The sequence below is a fragment of the Camellia sinensis genome, chromosome 7 (genome assembly GCF_055761805.1).
Source record: "Camellia sinensis isolate YWXY chromosome 7, ASM5576180v1, whole genome shotgun sequence".
Lineage (NCBI taxonomy): Eukaryota > Viridiplantae > Streptophyta > Magnoliopsida > Ericales > Theaceae > Camellia > Camellia sinensis.
Window position 1 is genome coordinate 62,586,928 of NC_138967.1, and position 11,599 is coordinate 62,598,526.

Here is an 11,599-nt window from a genome sequence, read left to right on the forward strand (position 1 = left end):
CATATCTCTCTCTCTCTCTCTCAACCCTCTCTAAGCTCCATCGAAGCTCCATCTGCACCGGCGATTTTAAAGCTCCATCGCCAGCACGATTTGCACCGGCGAGGTAGCGAGCTCCACCGTCTCTCTCTCTCTCTCTCTCTCTCTCTCTCTCTCTCTTTAGTGAGAGATTCATAGATTCAGAGCTCCACCATTTTATTCTGACTTGATCCTTGTTTGTAGAGATTCAGAGGTTCAGTGATTTCAGAGTGATTTCTATTTCGAAGCTCCATCGCCACCACCATCTACACCGACGATTTCGATTTCACTAAGGTGAGCTCCACCATCTCTCTCTCTGTACCTACACTTTCTATCACTAAAACTCTCTTTTCTAATCTTCCAAAAGCTCAGATTTGAACTCTGACCCCTCGATTACTCGCATTTCAACCTCCAATGGCGGTAGCACAATTGCCAAGCCTATATGTTCAATCTGCTACGAAGATCTCATTCCAATCATCGAAGACATTCAATCAATCTCCATTTGCGGCCATGTCTTCTCCGAGCTCTGGTCAGTCACTTCTATACTCACATATTATAGTTATATCTTCACAATTGTTCACTTCAATTGATTATTATTCGAGAACGATCTTCAATTTGATGTGTTTTTTTGACAAACCTAGCCTTCAACAATGTATCGAGTACTGTTCAAATGCGAAGAAGAAACGATGTCCTATATACAAGCAGGCCTTTTCGGAGGCCAATGTTAGTCGGCTTTATTTCCAATCAGTAGGCAATCTCTATCAGAAATTGATTAATTGCGAAGATAATCCAGGGAAGTTGCATAGGGAAATTGGTCATTCACAACAAGTAAGTTTCTCTATCATTCCCCTCTCTTTTTTTAAGGGGGGGTGTAGACGCCCCCGAATGTCCCGTGAGGGAAATCCCATTTTGTTCATATGGGCTCACTACAGTTCGGACTCTCAAATTGTCACGGTTCTAAATCTGAACCAAAGAGTCTAAATCCGGCAAATCGTTTTGGAAAACAGATTTTCGTAAAGAAGTGCCAAACATGGACTGCTTTGCCAGATACAGAGTCGCCATCTAAATATTTTATTTTGGGAGAATTTAGGAAACCCTGACTCATTTGCCTAAGGCCACGTGTCCGTCATCACCAAAGTTGCCTCGGCTCGGGAACTTGGGTACGATTGGGGAAGGCCAGCTATGAGCACTCCCTCTCACCCGATCCGAAGATCGGCCTCTACTAGCCATGATATCTAGTTTTGAAAACATTATGCGTTCTTATACCGGTTATTAGCCTAGATTTACTATGTGATGCGCACAACATGACAAATATAGACTAAGTCGCCTGAATTGGGACAAAGCATCGCATATCCGTTTGTTCGGAAATCGGTTTGAAATTTGCTACTCGCAAGTAGGCTAAAACATGGATTTCGACGAGTTGTTCCAACTCAAACAATCCAACATTCACCTACAGGCATTCAGGCAGTTTATATCACATAAGCATATAGCCACATGGTAAGCATGCTGTCATGTTTAACATTCACACTCATGCGAGATGCTAAAGCATAAAACACTTACAGTGTACTCCAAGCCAAAACAATGAACATGTTAGTAATCAAATGTATGATCCAAGTCCATGTTAAATGGCTAATGCATCGCATGCAAGATGCAATCTAGAATAGGCTCGGCTAATCTAAGAGTGGCATGTGGAATGCAACAAGTAACACGTATTCAAGTTAGATTTGAAATACTATGCAGTTAGTATGATGCGCCGAGCCCGGTGCATGCAATACAAATGAATGGAGGCACGCATGCATAGCATAAGGATGCTAAATTAAACATGCCCTAATACTAACCATCAAAGCAGGTAAGTAAAAAGGGAGAAAGAAGTGGGGGTTGGAAGACATGCACACACGCACCCACACTTATTACAATTTCGCCCTCGCTTGGAGGGACCAAAAGAATAATACACTTTAATTAACCTACAAGCTAATTAAATAATTTGTAGACCATCTAATTAATTAGCAAATTAATTGGGCTAAGGAAAGCATTGAAAGGCCTCGGGAAGAGGGATGCACACGTGCCCGGATTGGCTTTGCCCGGAAATCCAATGCCATGCGCAAGCTGCCTCTATTTTCCCTACACTGCTCCTCTGAAAATGGCACAATTCCCAAGGTACACCTCATGAACACTAGGGAATGACACCGGCCATGAGGAATGGTCACCGGCCAAAGGGAAGTGGTCATCGACCATCTATGGAGCTATCGGCCATCCATAATTGGTCGATCGGCACTTAATGTAGTCGACCGGCCAAAGCTTCTTGCAGAACCTGTTTTGACAGCAGCAGAGGGCAAAACAAGGCATGGCAATGCATTTCAAGCAAATGTGTGCACCAATACACCCCTTATCATGTTTATGACTCAAAGGGGGATGGTACTCGATTCTCGGACCACCAATCGCGCATTTCAATGCGTGATGGCCCAAGAAACCAAGTGTGCATTTTGATTTCAAATGACATGCAAACCAAATAAACACATAAAGCTCAACCTCTATCATACTCAATTCAAGAGGCAAAGCATGCATGCTCAATGCAATGCAACCTATGCATGCTAGCTAAATGTGCAATAAGAGCATGCAAGCAAACAATGTATGCTAGGTACACAACCTATGCAAATAAGCATGCAAGGCATGGACCACTATGCTAATGACCAATCATGCAAGATGTAATCTAAACAAGCAAGCATGTAAGGCATGCAACATGTTAAGCAACTTAATCAAGAGAGATTGCATGCCAAATGCAACATGATTCAAGCATGAAACACATGCGATAGTCCAAGTATTCAACAACACACAAGGTGAGCATGCAACAACATGCAAACAATGGACTTATACCAATTTGGGCAGCTCTCAAACAAACCCAAAACAGTAGCCAAATGCTAAGGAAATGAGGTGCAAATATACATACAGACATGCATGCAAATGGACCAACACTTAGGCATCAAAGAAGCAACCTTTAAGCACACTTAAAAGGGAATAATCATGGACAAATGGCATGCATAATAAGCTCTGAAATCATGTTATAAGAGGTGCCAAACCAAGTAAACAAGACAAGCCAAGCATGCAACAATGCCCAAAACTCAAGACAAGCCAAGGGGCTTAAACCAAAGCTATATGAAGCAAGCCCCAAAGGGCCATGAGGGCCTAAAGCAGGTCCAATTCAGGTCTAAACAAGACCAAAGACGCATCTAGATGGCATCTAAATGGTCTAAACATGGAAGCATGCACAAAGGTCTAAACATGGAGCATAAGACACAAGCCTTTCAAAGCATTAAAGGGGCATCGAATGCAAGCATACAAGTATACTATGAGGACTGAAATGACATTGTAAGTGGTTCCAAACCACTAAAACAAAGCAAGTAAAGCATGCTAGAGGGGTCAACATTCAAGGCTCAAAAGAGGGATTACATGGTAGCTATACAAAGGAAAGCATGGATGACCCGAGCAACCAAAAACAGACCTTAGTCATACTAAAACATACATAAAAGCTTCACAAAGCTAAGCCAAAACAAGTAAGCATAGTGGCCTAAATGTTAGGCACATGTTAAGGCAATTCATGGCATTACAAGACAAGTATGCAAGGCAAGCATGGTGTGTCTAAACCAATTCAAAATAGTGCTAAATCATGGAAAAATAAGCACAAATAACACTTAAGACATGGCCAACATGCACTTAAACAAGATGCTCACACATGAGGCTAAAATGGCCATTTTTGAAGGCAACAAGGAGAGGGGATAGCCCTCTCCTTCTTAGGACCTTAAAGCACCATCCCCACCACTGAAATCCCTCAAGATTTCAGTGGTGAGGAGGCCCAAACAAGATGGTCCCGGAGCTCACCAAAATAGCACAAAATGGGGGCCAAACAAGGCCTAAGAGGGGTCAAACAACCCCAAAGCTCAAAGAAACCTGAAACAAATATTTTAAGAAAGTAAAAATAAGATTTTTATATGTTATACACTAAGCTCAAAAACAGATGCAAGGTAGGCAAAAAGACTATGCAAAAATGGGGTATTTAAAGGTAAAGTTCTTACCCTTGTAGACCCCTTCAAGAACAGCACTCCAGCTGCTTTCCTTAGCTCAAAACTAGCTCAAAACTTCAAGAACAACCTAATGGCTCCTCAGCAACCAAGGTAAGGTGTAAAACTAGGTGTTTGTGCACAAAAGTAAGGACAAGCACACACTTATACACAAAGAGAGGGAGATATAGAGATAGAATATATACACTATGGCTAACCCTAATCCAGACCTCTGGAACTCAACCCTCTAACCTCTGAGGAGGGAGGAAAAGCCCTCCTCCTATAGAGGATCACTCTTGCAAAGCTTACAAGACAAGCTAAGCAAGAGTGAAATGGAGGGGGTACAAAGTATATGCCAACTAGCACAGCTGGCATAAAAATATCTGCAAAAGCAGATGCATAGTGATCGGCCAGCAAAAAATGACAAATTGGCAAAAACAATGGTCGGCTGACCATCAATAGTGCCGACTGGCCAAATATATGGCCGATGGCAACAAAACAATGGCCGGTGGCCTCAAGCCATGGCCGGTGAGGTGTAGGGGTGGCCAACAAGCCATTCCCTATCCTCCAAAGCAAAAACACAAGTGTTTAGTGCAAAACCAAGCACAAAACAGTCGAGTTGAGCAATCCTGAGGCAAGGCGCGTGGCCCAGACCTCCGAGAACTCAAGATGAACACGAACATGGATGATCACCGAGTGTTCAAACGGTGACGCCCAAGTCTTGAGGACGGTCAAAAATGAGGTGTCTACAAGAGGGCGGTATTTTCTTTTTTCTAATAAATTATAAATATATTAATTTCAAACTCTGGACGGAGGCAACGAACAATCTGGTTTGGGTTTCTGTTTAGGCTTGATTGGTTTAAGGACAAAGTTGAAACAGTATAAATGCTGAATTTGTTTCAACACCATGTCAAATCTGTGCACATGTTTAGCAAATATCCTTCTGTGTTATCCCTTTAATCACATTGCAGTTTGGTACTGTTATGCCATATTAGAAAGAAATTATGAGCATGAACATTTACTATTCAATTCAGGCAACTTAGTATACATTTCCAATACTTCAAAATAACGGATAAATGAATCATTTGCCCTCAACAGGAGCATAGAAATAAGGTTAATTGGTATAACACTGAGAAATACTTACTGAAAATGCAATTCTATAAATCATGATTAGCCAACTGTGTAGAGTTCAAACATACAGGCAACACAGTTAGCTGACTACAAACAAATTTGTTTGCAACAGGATTCTTCTCCCTCTCTCTCTCATAGAAAAGAAAAAAAGAACACTTTTGGCATAATTGTGATTTATGTGGCATGTTGGAACAGCTATTAACTTTTGTTTTGCCATTTTACAAGTTTCATTTCTTTTGCTTTAGTTGTCAGTTGGCACATAATTCATAGCTTCTTTCCACAGAAGTTGCAAAGAATTGACAGCCAAATGCAATGTTCTAGGAAGAGGAGAAGCTCGTGCTCTTCGCAAACTCGGGAAGGCAAAAGAGAAGATAAAGAAACTGAAGGTAAATTCATCATGACCGAATAAGTGAATTGACCATGGTTAATTTGATTCAGGATATTCTAACGTATGACCATTATCAAGCAAGGATCCAAGAACTGAAGACAGCTGTTGGAGTAAAAGATAATGAAGTTTTGAGGGGTTTAAAAGCTTCCAAGAAAACTATTCTTGAAGGGGATGTACTGAATGATGTTGATTGGAATTCTAACTCTTCATCCATTAGTGAGGATTTAGCTGCTGAGAAAAAATGTTTTTCAAGGTCAGAGGCAGCTTCAGATACAAGAAGTGAAGTGCATAGACCATGTAACAAGAATGGGGTTTCAGGTTCAAAAAGTGCATTTTGGACAAATGAAGATTGGGAGGTAAATCCCTACCCATACTCTTGGGTATATACATGAATATATACTCCTATGTTCACATAATGTTATGCATATATAGATATGAATTTGGAAATGTATGGCAATTGTGTTGAATGTGAAACTATGTTTCCAAAATGAAGGTAGGTATGATGGTGGCTACTTTCCTGAACCTTGTATTCATCTTGTGAAGCATGTTTTTGGGCTAATTTGGTCTGCGTTTGCTTTCCTTTCATCATTAATACCTTAATGATTTCATGGTTTTGGCAATGCAAATTATTGTGTTAACTTGATAGACAATGTCACTCCAAAATCACAATTAAAAGTACAATGATTTCAGAGGTTGCAACAATTAGAACAAGAGATCAATCATGTTGCTTGCTTATTAACTTTCACATAATTCATCAATTTGGTTAATACTACTAACCTTTGACTCAAATATATTCTTCATATTGGTTGCTGGTGAGGTGAATCTTGCGGAGACACCTGTTTCCAAGGTTATGACTAGAAATCCAATTTTTGTACTGTCCGACATTCTTGCTGTAGAAGCCTTGCAAAAGATGGTGCTAGGTTAGTATTGATCAGAAAGGCCACAACATATTATTTTTCCAGTGTTCTTTCTTAAATTTTTCACATTGAATATGGTCGTGATATTACCACAAGAAAATTCAGACATTTGCCTATTGTGGAGAGCGGAGAGGTCATTGCTTTGCTTGATATAGCAAAGTGTTTATATGATGCTATTGCCCGCATGGAAAGAGCAGCTGAAAAAGGAAAGGCCATTGCAGCTGCTGTTGAAGGTGTTGAAAAACAATGGGGGGCATCTATTGCTGGTTTGTAGAGAGTGTGTATTAAAAAAAATTCTCTAGCATACCATCTTGTCTAGTGCTGGTTTATTTATTTTTCGCTTGATAAACAGGTCCTAACACATTCTTTGAAACACTTCGAGATCGAATGTTTAGGCCCTTTTTGTCTACAATCATTCCTGAGAATTCAAAGTAGGTAATATCTTCTCTGTTTTTTAGTTCCTTACATCGATTTTATTTTGTATATTATGTGGCTATTTTTGATAAAATAAATTTCCCAACATAATAGAAATTGGATTACTAATTGTGGCATTGTCACGATTGCAACTGTCTCGCCAACTGACACAATGTTAATGGCAACAAAGAAGATGGTTGAGTATGGTATGAGCTCTGCTGTTGTAGCAGTTGAAAACAAAACACGAGGAATTTTAACGTGAGCATGTTGTTTTTGAATTGACATGGCAAATTTCTTTTGGGTCCTAAAAAGAAATTATGCAAACTTCTACAATTTTTATATGGTAATGTAAAGCATGAATTCTGATAGGTCCCTGCCAATTTTCTATCAGGTCAAAGGATATCTTGATGCGGGTAATAGCACAAAATCTTCCTCCAGAGTCCACTCTAGTGGAGAAGGTGATTTTCTCATTGGGATTTTTCCCGCTATCGAAAATTTTACAAGTTTATGCTTTTCCTATGATCTATAATAAAATAATCTTATGCTTTCCAATTATATCATAGGTGATGACCCCAAATCCAGAATGTGCAACAGTGGATACACCCATTGTTGATGCTCTGCATATCATGCATGATGGAAAATTTATACACCTTGTTGTTGATAAAGGTATTTTATATTCACAATCACACAAAAAAGGTTGTATAGAAGTTCTTATGATTTTCAATTATAGTTTATGACTAGTATGAATGGTTGAACACAGATGGAGTAGCGGTTGCTGTTGTTGATGTACTTCATATCACTTATGCCGCTATAGCCACAGTAAGTCCTCTATCTTTCTGGGACCTTCAATTGTCCTGCATGAGTTTGAGGTATAAAACATAATTGCTATTTTTTACAGATTTTGATAAGTATTAATAGCTAATTCTGCTAGGTAATTAATCATATATAGTATCTAAACTTCAATATTGAAGATTCCTTTTTCAAAATCCTGTATTTCTTTTTAATTAGTGGAGAACAATATGGTGTCACCGTTCCCTGCTGTCTTTAGGTGGGAAGTAATGCCGGGGTTAGTAACGATTCGTCACACAATATGATGCAAAAATTTTGGGATTCTACTATGGCATTATCTCTTGATGAGGAGGAAGATGCAGAAAGGTTAAACACCTTTTGCTCTTAAGATGATATTACATTTTTAATTGTGTGTGTTTATTTTACGTACATATTATTTGTCATGTTTCAGTGATAGTTCTTTCAATTGGCTTCTGAAAGCATTGAGACAAAAAAGATCACTTCCCTACCATTCATCAATTGTGCCTAATACCTTTGCTTTCAAAATTGAAGATAAGAAGGGTCGAATGCATAGATTCAATTGTGGTATGCCTCTTCTTCTGCTTGTCACGTTGGCATGCATTCTATAAATGCAGCATATAATTTGAGCCTTTGGATCTCTATTATAAGAAACTACTGATAGAACTAGTTAGATTTATCATTTTCGCTCAGAAACTACAGATTTGTCATTTATCTTTAATTTAGACTTCCATCATCCACATCTTAAGAATTAGCATCTCTTAACTGAATTTCTCTAAAATGGTTTTGGAGTTCAGATACACGGAGTTTGACTGATCTTGTGACTGCAATGCTTCAGAGGGTGGGGGATGAAATTGACCGCAACAACTTGCCTCATATTTTGGTATATAATCAATATCTCATTTCTTATTTGGATTCTTAGTTTTTACTTATGAGCTCATGGACAACCACATTTTCTGTATGAAGATGAAGATCATGACAACGTTGTACTTGCGACAGATAGTGATCTTGCTGCAGCTGTGGACCATGCAAGGTTAGCCGGTTGGAAGGTAAGAATGGTCCTTTCAGTGCTTATTTCACAAGTAAGCTGAAGGAAGCTAAGTTACCCAAAGCAAATATTTTTTCTCCTTAACCTTCCTTTAAATTTTTTTTAACAGGTATTAAAGTTGCACTTAGATCATTCAGGAACACAAGGTCATAGGAGAGGATCACAATCTGGAGGTGTAGAGTATGCTCAATCAGATGTGTGGGCTTCAGCATACAGTGCTTTAGCTGCAGGGGCTGCACTAATTGCCGGATTAAGCATGTTAGCATACTTGAGGAGGAATGGTAACTGATAATTATTTATACCCTTCTTTCAGTTTAAAAATTGATGTATTGGGAGTAGCAGTAGAAGAAGAACTGAGTTTCTGTGACTACCAAGGATAAAGCTAAAATTGATCAATGATGCTGGCTGGCAGGTCTCATGCTCAACATTTGTTTTTGTATATTAATATCTCAATAATTTTAGCGAGTCAGAACCAACAACATACATCAATTGCATTTGTATTTCTGTGGTTAGTTTTGTATCCATAAAATTATTGTTTATATCTGCAGGGAATTATTTATTCATTTATTATTTTTTTCTGTTGGGTATTCCCATAGTTTACATGATGGGATGGGTGAGAATTGCTTGTGAGGAGGATTTGTAGCTTCCTGAACTCTGGATTTGTGCATTATTAATGGATAATAGGCAGCATCTGAAATTTTCAAATGTTGTTTTTCAGCAGTGAAGTTGTCAAACATTCATTATTGAACCAAATATGAAATTAGGAAAATTCTATGATACACTCATTTATACACCTCTAGTTACAAATTTTGTAATATTTGATTATGATATTTGAGGAAATTTTTTATTTATTATTTTAATAAACATCAATTATTAGTTCTTAATAATTGTTTATCATAGGTATTTTTTTGTTCAACCACATAAAACTAGCACAATTTTTTTTTTTTTAAAAAAAGAAGCTATGGCGGCGTTTTTTAAACGTCACTATATCTCAACCCTAACAGCTAAATTTTTAAAATGTATAAATGTCTATGACAGCGTTTCAAAACGTTGCTAATTATCATAGTGTGACGTCAAAGACTATTAGGTAAGACATTTGGCGGCGTTTTTAAAATGCCTCCTATACTTATATCACGACGTTTTTAAAACGCCATAAAGCTATAGTGACGGCCGCATCCTCGGTGTTTGGTGCTAAGTGCCACAAAAAGAATTGGCGGCATTTTTGGCACTTATAGCGGCATTTTTTAAATGCCGCTAAAAGTAGATTTTCCAGCAGTGGTGGGAGCTAAATGCTGTGATTCGCGATGTTAGAAGTTTGGCTTCTCAACTCCAACACTCTTTCTCTCGCACTCGCCGTGGTAACAACAAGGTGGCTCATTGGGTTGCTATATCCCTAGCTTCCAAGTTTATTCCTCCTCTTTGGAATGTATACCCTCCTATTTCTTTCAATTCCTTAGTTGCTACTGATGTAAGTTCCTTTGGGGCTTAATGCACTGCCTCAACAATTCAAAAAAAAAAAACTTTATTTACATTGTGCATAGACCACTACAAGAAAATTTGAATATAACGCATTTTCTTTGAACATTTTTTTGAAGCGTCATACATATGATGTTCTTTCCCCCTCCCCCCCGCCCCCCAAAAAAAAAAATTATATAATACTGTGTGGTGTCTTGATAAAAATACAAGAAATTTTATGGTACACCCCTCTTTGGGGGTGTGTACCTTATGAACCTTTAGTTATAATATTTATGATATTTAATTATGACATATTGAAATGTTATTTATGATTCATTGTGATGTTGGTTCTGAAATTATTTTGATTATGATCCAAAAGTTTTTTTATTATACCTTATGTAACATTTAGTTATAACACGTATTTTTTTTTATTTTTTATTTTTTTTAGTTATGACTTCCATAAAATTCAGTTATAACATTTATAATATGAACCCATACTATGTTATAGCTTGCTTATGGTACACCTTGTACCATAGTACTACCCTAAAAACACAGGTAATGTATGCAAGTTATGTCATTTACAAATTTAGTTATCACAAATGGCATAACTTAATACTATGCGAGTCATAGCTAAAACAAATTTTGAGTTATAACCAAGCATCATATGTGGTATAGATCATAATCAAAAGTATGTCATAACCAATATCACAATATGACATAACTAAAAATACAGTAGATGATAATCAAAGACAAAAAAATCATAACTAAATGTGTATATGGTACACACCCTACAATTTCTCCTAAAAACACTTCCTACAATTGCGTCATTTAATAAGACTCTGCCTAACCAATGGGATTAGGTCGATTAGCTAAAACTCTTGCAACTTGCTAGGTGGTTAGTAATTTGAATCTCTCCACATTTGTTTATGTTTTATTACCCATATATTAATTGAGGTTTTATCTCCCACTCTGAGAGTTTTCTTTGTAAAAATTTGTATTATATTTGATATTCATTTATAAAATTATAATTCATTGAGTTTCATTGTAATATTTTGTATAAATCAATTCTAAAAAAATATATAAAATAAAAAATAAGACTGTGCCTCCACTTCTCATGACCCCTCCATCTTCTCTCCCTCTCTACACTTCTCTTACTCTTTCTACCCTTTGACATTTGCTCATGTTTCTTTCCCTTGCGTATGCTCGATCATTGTAGTCAATGTTCACTTCCTCAACTTGGAAACCCTCATCTTTGACAATGTCTTCACTCTGTACTCTTCATTTTCCAAACCTTACCCTCTTTCCTAAGAGGTTTCTTATTGTGATTATTCTTGATTGAATCAGGAACTAATCTCATTCCATTGAAATT

At 37.7% G+C, this 11,599-nt stretch overlaps 1 pseudogene; it reads left to right on the forward strand.

The window, feature by feature from the left end:
- Positions 1-429: 429 nt before the first annotated feature.
- On the forward strand, positions 430-9,353 carry LOC114315913 (CBS domain-containing protein CBSCBSPB5-like; annotated as a pseudogene).
- Positions 9,354-11,599: the final 2,246 nt, after the last annotated feature.